Below are 10,439 nucleotides of genomic sequence, written 5' to 3'. Positions count from 1 at the left end.
CTGTTTTTTGTTTTTAAAACTGCTTCAGACTCCCTTTAAAATTGCTAAGTCTGTTGTGTGTTGTTATCGACTGATTATGGAATTTGCTTCCATGCATATATGTATACTCCCATTATGTAAGGGCCTGTTCACATGGACGTTATCACTGTGGTAAATGCTGGCTGTGACGTTCGTCATTTAATGAATGTTCAATCAAGTGAATGGACAACTGCCGACATGATCGATCAGCGGCGTTCATGCAAATGGCGTGCTCAATCACGTCATTTCCCATTGTGTACATTTTTTTTTCCCTGGAAGCTACAAGTAGTATCCAGGATCGGCTAATCGCAGCTCTTCTGTGTTCCCCTTTGGGGGTGGCAAGACATTTATTGAGTGGTGAGAACCAATGCCAAATGCTTCTCTGATCAGTTGCAGAGAAGAGTTTAGCACAGGCGAACATGCAACATGCCCGAGCACCCAGCCCTAAGTGTACATCACTGGCATAACAATAGGGCCTGCAGCCCCTGGGGCCTGTTCAGGCCGTTTTGGGGGGCTGCAGGGGTCACAGCATGAGGGGAAAGCAATGCTGCACTTTGACGGGGAGGGGGGACGTTCCCCCCCTCCCTCACCTCGGGCTCTCCTCTCTGCGCTCCTCTCCAGCATCAATACGTTTGTGAGTGCAGCGGCGGGCAGCGGCCGATACATACCTTCCATGCGCTCCAGCATGGATGTTCCTCTCTCTAGTGTCTGACGTGACTTCCTGTTTATACCCCTCCAGCCCCCCAAAACGGCCCCGAGCAGGCCCCATGGGGGGGGCGCTCTCAGAATTGCTGCGGGGGGGGGCCCGGTGGGACCCAGTTACGCCCCTGGTGTACATGTTTACTATTTATTTTGTACATAACACATACACAAACTAAATAAACTAAAATTAATTTTATTGTATAGTATATTAGTAATAGAATGTGAAAGCTGTCAGCACACAAAATAAATTTTCCATTTATTAGTGATTAATCAAGAAAATATAAAATTCAAATGTATTATACCAAAGCTCCCATACTTGTTACAATATGTAAAGGTATTCCTAGTAAGACTTAAACTGCCTGCGCCGGTGGATAACAAAATCTGATAACTTGGTTAACAATAAATACCATTGTAAAAACACAGGAAATATTAACGAAAATCAGCCAATCTGATTTGTTTAATTTCTATGGAAATATACAAATTATTGATACCAAGGACCTTACAGCTCATAAATTTGGTCATTGAGTGACTGTATGGCAAGGTCAGAAAAAGTGGGTGGAGCCAAGATTTCTTTTTTTAAATGGGAAGATATAAACTGCAGCCATTCTTACGCTGTTTATGGCAGGGTTCTCAAATTTCACACAGTTGGTCACTAGGTGACTTATATATTTATATATAATATTCAGGAAAGTGGGGGAGGAGCCACAAACCACCAATCAGATTTGCTTTATTTCAGTGGGAAAATTTTAATTATTGTTGCCAAGGACCATAAAGCTCACAAACTTGGTTATTGAATGACTGTGTGTCAAGGTTTGAAAAAGTGGTCGGAGCCAACTACTACATTTTTTATATTTATATGGGAAAATATAAACATGCAACCATTGTTACACTGCTAATGGCAGGGTTCTCAAACTTCACACAGTTGGTAACTGGGGGACTGGAATTAATATTCAGAAAAGTGTGTGGAGCTTACAACAGCCAATCAAAATTCACCTATTGCTTTACAAGGGGAATATTTAAACTGCTGCTATTCTTACACTGTTAATGGCAGAGGCCTCAAACCTGCTGCAATCGGTCATTGAGTAACTGGGGTTCAAATTCACTAAAGGGGTGAAGCCACAAACAGCCAATCAGATTTCTTTTCTGGATAAACTGCTTCCATTCAAGCTCACAAACTGGGTCATTGAGTGAGTATGTGTCCAGGTTTCAAAAAGTGGGTGGGGCCAAATATAAATTTCACTGGGAAAATGTAAACTGCAGCCATTCTTACACTGTTAATGGCAGGGTTCTCAAACTTTGCACAGTTGGTCAATGGGTGACTGGGATAAATATTCAGAAAAGTGAGTGAATCCTACAAAAGCAATCAAAATGAACATGGAGCAATATCTGCATCCGAAAAAATAGATATTGATGAAAAGACAGTAGTCAATCTCAGTCACACTCCACTAACACGTGACCAAATTTCAGTCCTGTCCTTAGTTTTGGGCTTTTCCTTGGCACAGAATATTGACAAATTCAATTGTGCTAAGGACTTAAACCTTTTTGCACGAAAAGTTATCCTTAAACTTCAGCATAAACGAAGGGAGGAGGCTCCGCTAGGAGGAGCCATACAAGATTGGTCAGACTTTATTAAAAAGGACTATAGGGCCCTTTGGGACCTGACTGCCCTATGGGAAGAGGGATACATACCAGACGAACAGTTGACAGTTATTGAGGAGGTCACCAGTACTGATAACGCACAATTTAAAAACAAGTCTCGCTATTTTCCATCTCTGTCTACAAATCCAAGGGTCAGTGTCTTTGTGGAGATGGTGTTGAAGGACCTTGATACCTTGCATATGGGACATACTGCCGACAATCTCTCAGGAGCACAAAGACGGGCTCTCTCCGAATTGGCACAGATGTCCATGCTCATGGTGAAGCCCTCCGATAAGGGGGGCAACATCGTGATAATGGACAATGACCAATATGAGAATATGTGTTACCGTATTTTGAGAAACCAAGGACTGGTATCAGAGGGCCTCTGCGTCTGGCGTCCTGAGGGACCAGGGCGTACTTTTTGGCATCATCGATTGGGCAGCCAGCAATGGTATCATATCAAAGGAGGTGTCATCTTATTTGAAGATACCTCACCCACAGATACCAACATTTTACGCATTACCAAAAATTCACAAATCCATGATTAATCCCCCAGGCAGGCCAATAATATCGGCCTGTGGGTCACTAACTGAAAATGTTAGTAAATACATTGATTATCACTTAAAGAAGCATGTGCAATCTTTACCTTCTTTTGTACAGGATACCATGCATGTGCTGCGCATCCTTGATGGCCTTCATGTGCGCCCGGGTACCCTCTTGGTGGCGCTGGACGTAGAGGCCTTATACTCAAGTATACCACATAAAGGAGGAATCCGAGCAGTGGCTAAGTATTTGGATACTTTGCCCTGTGTGGAAACCGATCACTCAATTTTTCTATTGGAGCTGTTGGAATTTCTTCTGACACATAACCATTTTGTATTCGGTTCCTCCCACTACCTCCAGGTGCAGGGCACTGCGATGGGGACAACTTGTGCCCCGTCGTATGCCAATCTGTACCTGGGGGCGTGGGAGGCAGAGATTTTTTCTAACGATGATTTGGTCGAGTACCTGTGCCACGTGGAGGCGTGGCACAGGTACATTGACGACATTTTACTCCTGTGGACGGGAGGTGAGTCATTATTATTGGAGTTTGTTGAAAAACTCAATTCAAATTCTCTTAATCTTAAGCTAACATGCGAGTACAATGCCAGGTCTCTCCCTTTCCTTGATCTCTGGATAGAGATAGGGGAGAGGGGTGATCTGAGCACTAGACTCTTTAGAAAACCTACATCGTCCAATACCGTCTTGCATGCTACTAGCTTTCATCCTCAGCATTTGGTCAGGAGCATCCCGACTGGCCAATTTTTGAGGGCCAGACGGAACTGCTCCTCACTTGAAACTTTTAAGACTGAAGCTGTAGAACTAAAACATAGATTTGAGGCCAGAGGTTACTCTAGGTCAAATATTGACAAGGCCTATCGTAGGGCCCTTAATTCAGATCGTGGTGCCCTTCTGGGATACCGAAAGAGAACAAATTCCTTCATGGAAACTGTACTGATTATTACAACCTATAACAAACAACAGGAACAATTTCAGAGAATCCTCTCGAGACATTGGCACCTGTTGACAGATGATGTCAAAATTAGACAATGTGTGACAGATAGACCTAATGTTATTTTTCGCAGAGCCCCCACCATTGCTAACAGACTAGTTAGGAGCCACTACACGGGAGGCACTCGTGCTGACCCGTGCAGGGAAAGGGGAGTGTTTCGATGCGGATCATGCAACCAATGCCCTTTTATAATAGTGGGTTGATCTAATATCTTCCCACATGTTAAGAGAACTGTACATGTTAAGCATTTTATAAACTGCTCAACGGAGGGTGTCATATATGTGCTTAAATGCACATGTGACGCCTTCTATATAGGCATGACAACACGCAACTTTCGTCGACGGATCTACGAACACACGCAGAATATTGTGGGACATAATTTACGTTCCCCTGTGGCTAGACATGTAATTGCATGTAAGTCTAATCCATCTAATCGCATCATGTTTAGTGCAGTCGATTGCGTACATCAACCCTTGAGAGGTGGAGATTTTGAGAAACTAGTATTACAGCGCGAATGTCGCTGGATATATGATCTGAAAGCCACGACTCCCCCGGATCTTATTGATGAACTGAAATACTCCCCTTTCCTATAATAGACACATTTTTCCTCTTTGTGTCACACATGCACATGTGGGGGTTTTTCTATATCCTTCATGTGTATGTGTCTTTTATTAGGAGGTACTGTGGTGCATCCTCCTATTGACCTGTTTCCCCTTGGGATATGGCTGTTGTTTGACCCCGTCTGCGCCTTTGCTGTCGCCCCTCCCCCCTTGGGGGATTGTTGGGCGGGTGGCTGACTACCCCCGTCCGGGACAGAAGACACACACCCCTTCCCCTTACGGGGACTCCCCCCTCTTCCTTACATGCACTTAGTGCATGTTGGAAGAACCAATATATTTTTTTTTAAAAATTCTTCTTTAAATATATGGATAATGCTTTGCAAAATGTAGTTATCTTTGAGATACTTAATAATGTATTGCTAATTACTTATATTTGGGTTTTTCTTGCACATGAATTTAATGAATATAATTAATTTTCATCTTTGCAGAGTTCCCCTTTAGCCCGGTGGTGCTGTTCCTCTTGAGGTGGGGCCACTATGTGCCTATCACACACTAATATTTTAATTCTTTCTCTTATTTTCCTCCTGCTCATCCTATTCTTTTTCAACCCATCTCCTTGTCACTATCTTCTTTTATCATCTTATCTTTACTTCTCCCTTTTTTCCCCATCTAATTGTTAGTGGTGAGTGGACGCGGTGGAGTTCCGCCCTGGGGCGGATACTGTCACTAGTGTTGGGCGAACATCTAGATGTTCGGGTTCGGGCCGAACAGGCCGAACATGGCCGCGATGTTCGGGTGTTCGACCCGAACTCCGAACATAATGGAAGTCAATGGGGACCCGAACTTTTGTGCTTTGTAAAGCCTCCTTATATGCTACATACCCCAAATTTACAGGGTATGTGCACCTTGGGAGTGGGTACAAGAGGAAAAAAAAATTTAGCAAAAAGAGCTTATAGTTTTTGAGAAAATCGATTTTAAAGTTTCAAAGGGAAAACTGTCTTTTAAATGCGGGAAATGTCTGTTTTCTTTGCACAGGTAACATGCTTTTTGTCGGCATGCAGTCATAAATGTAATACATATAAGAGGTTCCAGGAAAAGGGACCGGTAATGCTAACCCAGCAGCAGCACACGTGATGGAACAGGAGGAGGGTGGCGCAGGAGGAGAAGGCCACGCTTTGAGACACAACAACCCAGGCCTTGCATGAGGACAAGAAGCGTGCGGATAGCATGCTTTGTACCACCATGCAGTCATAAATGTAATAAAGATAAGTGGTTCAATAAACAGGGACCACGCGGCAACGCTAACCCAGCAGCAGCACACGTGATGGAACAGGAGGAGGCGCAGGAGGAGAAGGCCACGCTTTGTGAGACACAACAACCCAGGCCTTGCATGAGGACAAAAAGCGTGCGGATAGCATGCTTTGTACCGCCATGTAGTCATAAATGTAATAAAGATAAGAGGTTCAATAAACAGGGACCACGCGGCAACGCTAACCCAGCAGCAGCAGCAGCAGCAGCACACGTGATGGAACAGGAGGAGGCGCAGGAGGAGAAGGCCACGCTTTGTGAGACACAACAACCCAGGCCTTGCATGAGGACAAAAAGCGTGCGGATAGCATGCTTTGTACCGCCATGTAGTCATAAATGTAATAAAGATAAGAGGTTCAATAAACAGTGACCACGCGGCAACGGTAACCCAGCAGCAGCAGCAGCACACGTGATGGAACAGGAGGAGGCGCAGGAGGAGAAGGCCACGCTTTGTGAGACACAACAACCCAGGCCTTGCATGAGGACAAAAAGCGTGCGGATAGCATGCTTTGTACCGCCATGTAGTCATAAATGTAATAAAGATAAGAGGTTCAATAAACAGGGACCACGCGGCAACGGTAACCCAGCAGCAGCAGCAGCAGCAGCAGCACACGTGATGGAACAGGAGGAGGCGCAGGAGGAGAAGGCCACGCTTTGTGAGACACAACAACCCAGGCCTTGCATGAGGACAAAAAGCGTGCGGATAGCATGCTTTGTACCGCCATGTAGTCATAAATGTAATAAAGATAAGAGGTTCAATAAACAGGGACCACGCGGCAACGCTAACCCAGCAGCAGCAGCAGCAGCAGCACACGTGATGGAACAGGAGGAGGCGCAGGAGGAGAAGGCCACGCTTTGTGAGACACAACAACCCAGGCCTTGCATGAGGACAAAAAGCGTGCGGATAGCATGCTTTGTACCGCCATGTAGTCATAAATGTAATAAAGATAAGAGGTTCAATAAACAGGGACCACGCGGCAACGGTAACCCAGCAGCAGCAGCAGCACACGTGATGGAACAGGAGGAGGCGCAGGAGGAGAAGGCCACGCTTTGTGAGACACAACAACCCAGGCCTTGCATGAGGACAAAAAGCGTGCGGATATAGCAGCAATGCTTTTTGCCGCCATGCAGTCATAAATGTAATACAGATGAGAGGTTCAATAAACAGGGACCGGAAACGCTAAACCATCCCAGATGTTCATCGGTCATGTTACTTGGTTGGGGTCCAGGAGTGTTGCGTAGTCGTTTCCAATCCAGGATTGATTCATTTTAATTTGAGTCAGACGGTCTGCATTTTCTGTGGAGAGGCGGATACGCCGATCTGTGATGATGCCTCCGGCAGCACTGAAACAGCGTTCCGACATAACGCTGGCTGCCGGGCAAGCCAGCACCTCTATTGCGTACATTGCCAGTTCGTGCCAGGTGTCTAGCTTCATGCCCGGTTTCAGGTCCAGCGGTGCCAGCCACAAATCCGTCTGTTCCTTTATTCCCCTCCAAATTTCCTCCCCTGTGTGCTGCTTATCCCCAAGGCAGATCAGCTTCAGCAACGCTTGCTGACGCATGCCAACAGCTGTGCTGCACTGCTTCCACGATCCTACTGCTGCTGGTGCTGGGTTAGCATTTCCGGATGAGGTACAGCTTTGAGATGCGTTGGAGGAGAAGGAGTCAGAGAGGTAGGTGCTGCTGTTGTTATCCAGCTGTTTGCGGCGTGGGCAACACCCGCGCCGTAGCAGGTGAGGAATCGCTGCCAGGCTCCACAAGGTTCACCCAGTGCGCGGTAAGGGAGATGTATCGACCCTGGCCGAACGCACTCGTCCAGGTGTCAGTGGTGAGGTGAACCTTGCAGGCAACGGCATTCTTCAAGCTTCGGGTTATTTAGCTGACCACGTGCTCATGCAACTCAGGCACTGCAGAGCGCGCAAAGTGGTAGCGGCTGGGAACCACGTAACGTGGGATGGCCACTGACATCATGCCCTTGAAGCTGTTTGTCTCCACCACTCGATATGGCAGCATTTCGCAGGCCAGAAGCTTGGCTATGCTGGCTGGCTGTTACTGCCACGGCCCGGGGGTCATTTGCTGGCAATTTCCTCTTGTGCTCAAACATCTCAGAAACAGACAACTCAACCGTAGCGCTGCACACCGAAGGGCTGTTGGTTGTTGTGTTTGATGAACACTGGGAGACCTCAAGAGCACTAGTCCGGAAAGTGACAGTGTCAGCATCGTCTGATGTTTGTGAATGTTGTGAACCACGCAATGGCTGGGCTACTGCTGCTGCTGAGGCGGGTCTGGTGGTGAGTCTGGTGAACCCAAGGGAGGCAGTGTTGCTGGTGGTACCCTGTCCTGCCGCGTTTGCCCACAGAGTGGGATGTTTGGATAGAATGTGGCGGCTCATGCTGGTGGTGGAGAGGTTGTTAATACTTTTCCCCCTGCTCAGGCGGGTCTTGCACACCTTGCAAATCGCCATGGTAACATCCTCAGTGCAGTCTTCAAAGAAAGCCCAGACTTTAACTGGCTGAGGACTCGGACCTCGTGCGTGATGTGCTGGTGCTGCTTAACCCACTGCTGGACGCTTGAGAGGTCATCCAAGTAATTATCTGGTCCTGTTCTTTTGGATCTGTGAGGGTTGTTGTCCTGGACAACATGGGCAGTATTGAGTGGGTTTTCTTGGGTGCTCCCCTGTGGCCTGTACGTGAACCGTCAGGGGAAACACCTCTTCCCTTGCCCCTCCCTCTTTCACCGGATTTCTTCCTCATTTCACTTATCCTTAAAGTACACGCTGACTGGCAGCAGTACAGTGGCAGTACAGAAATGCTATACAGTGGTGGGTGAGCGGTGTACCACTATTGTCAGCAGTGACACAGAGCACAATGCTATACAGTGGCGGGTGAGCGGTGTACTACTGTTCCCAGCAGACACAGAGTGGAAGTAAACACAATGCTATATAGTGTGGCTGAGCCGTGTACACAGAGTGGCATTAAACACAATGCTATATAGTCTGCTATATAGTCACCCCGAACAGGGTGATGTTCTGCAGAACCCGAACAGTGGCAAACACTGTTCGCCCAACACTACTGGGAGGGAACGCAGATTTTAGTACCTAAACACACGATACAACATGTTTTCCGGGGTCGGACTCTGAGGCACATACAGATGGTCCCGATCATCATCCTCATCATACAACTCTTCTCCTGAGTCTGACCCACCCACCACCTCTGCCACCCCAACATCCCCAGACACAGACCCCTCATCGTCCTCAACATTAACTTGGGATGCTGGCCTGAGCCAGACCTCCTCCTCCACATCAGGCCCCATCATCTCCTCAATGGCAGCCCTCATTAATCGCTCTGGCGACGGACTGATGGACACAACGTTCTCCTCCGGGGAGGGCTGCTGCTGACCACTGGCTGCTGGGGTGGATGTTATAGCTTGCGTGGGGCGTTGGCTGTTGCTGTTGTTGGGAGTGCTGCTCACAGCGGAGGTCTCTGGGGAACTCATGTTGAGCTCATATAGTGGTTGACGGTGAGTGGAGTATTACTGATCCCAGCAATATACACACTGACTGGCAGAGTACGCAATGCTATATAGTGTGGCTGAGCGGTGTACACAGAGTGGCAGTAAACACAATGCTATATAGTCTGGCTGAGCGAGCGGTGTACTACTGTTCCCAGCAGAATCAGAGTGGCAGTAAACAATGGTATATAGTCTGGCTGAGCGGTGTACATAGAGTGTCAGTAAACAATGGTATATAGTCTGGCTGAGCGAGCGGTGTACTACTGTTCCCAGCAGAATCAGAGTGGCAGTAAACAATGGTATATAGTCTGGCTGAGCGGTGTACATAGAGTGTCAGTAAACAATGGTATATAGTCTGGCTGAGCGAGCGGTGTACTACTGTTCCCAGCAGAATCAGAGTGGCAGTAAACAATGGTATATAGTCTGGCTGAGCGGTGTACACAGAGTGTCAGTAAACAATGGTATATAGTCTGGCTGAGCGGTGTACACACAATGCTATATAGTCTGCTATATAGTGTCAGTAAACAATGGTATATAGTCTGGCTGAGCGGTGTACACAGAGTGTCAGTAAACAATGGTATATAGTCTGGCTGAGCGAGCGGTGTACTACTGTTCCCAGCAGAATCAGAGTGGCAGTAAACAATGGTATATAGTCTGGCTGAGCGGTGTACACAGAGTGTCAGTAAACAATGGTATATAGTCTGGCTGAGCGGTGTACACACAATGCTATATAGTCTGCTATATAGTGTCAGTAAACAATGGTATATAGTCTGGCTGAGCGAGCGGTGTACTACTGTTCCCAGCAGAATCAGAGTGGCAGTAAACAATGGTATATAGTCTGGCTGAGCGGTGTACACAGAGTGTCAGTAAACAATGGTATATAGTGTGGCTGAGTGGTGTACACAGAGTGTCAGTAAACAATGGTATATAGTCTGGCTGAGCGGTGTACACAGAGTGTCAGTAAACAATGGTATATAGTCTGGCTGAGCGAGCGGTGTACTACTGTTCCCAGCAGAATCAGAGTGGCAGTAAACAATGGTATATAGTCTGGCTGAGCGGTGTACACAGAGTGTCAGTAAACAATGGTATATAGTGTGGCTGAGTGGTGTACACAGAGTGTCAGTAAACAATGGTATATAGTCTGGCTGAGC

The sequence above is a fragment of the Hyperolius riggenbachi genome, chromosome 7 (genome assembly GCF_040937935.1).
Source record: "Hyperolius riggenbachi isolate aHypRig1 chromosome 7, aHypRig1.pri, whole genome shotgun sequence".
NCBI classification, from domain to species: domain Eukaryota; kingdom Metazoa; phylum Chordata; class Amphibia; order Anura; family Hyperoliidae; genus Hyperolius; species Hyperolius riggenbachi.
Note: the sequence above shows the minus strand (reverse complement) of the source record.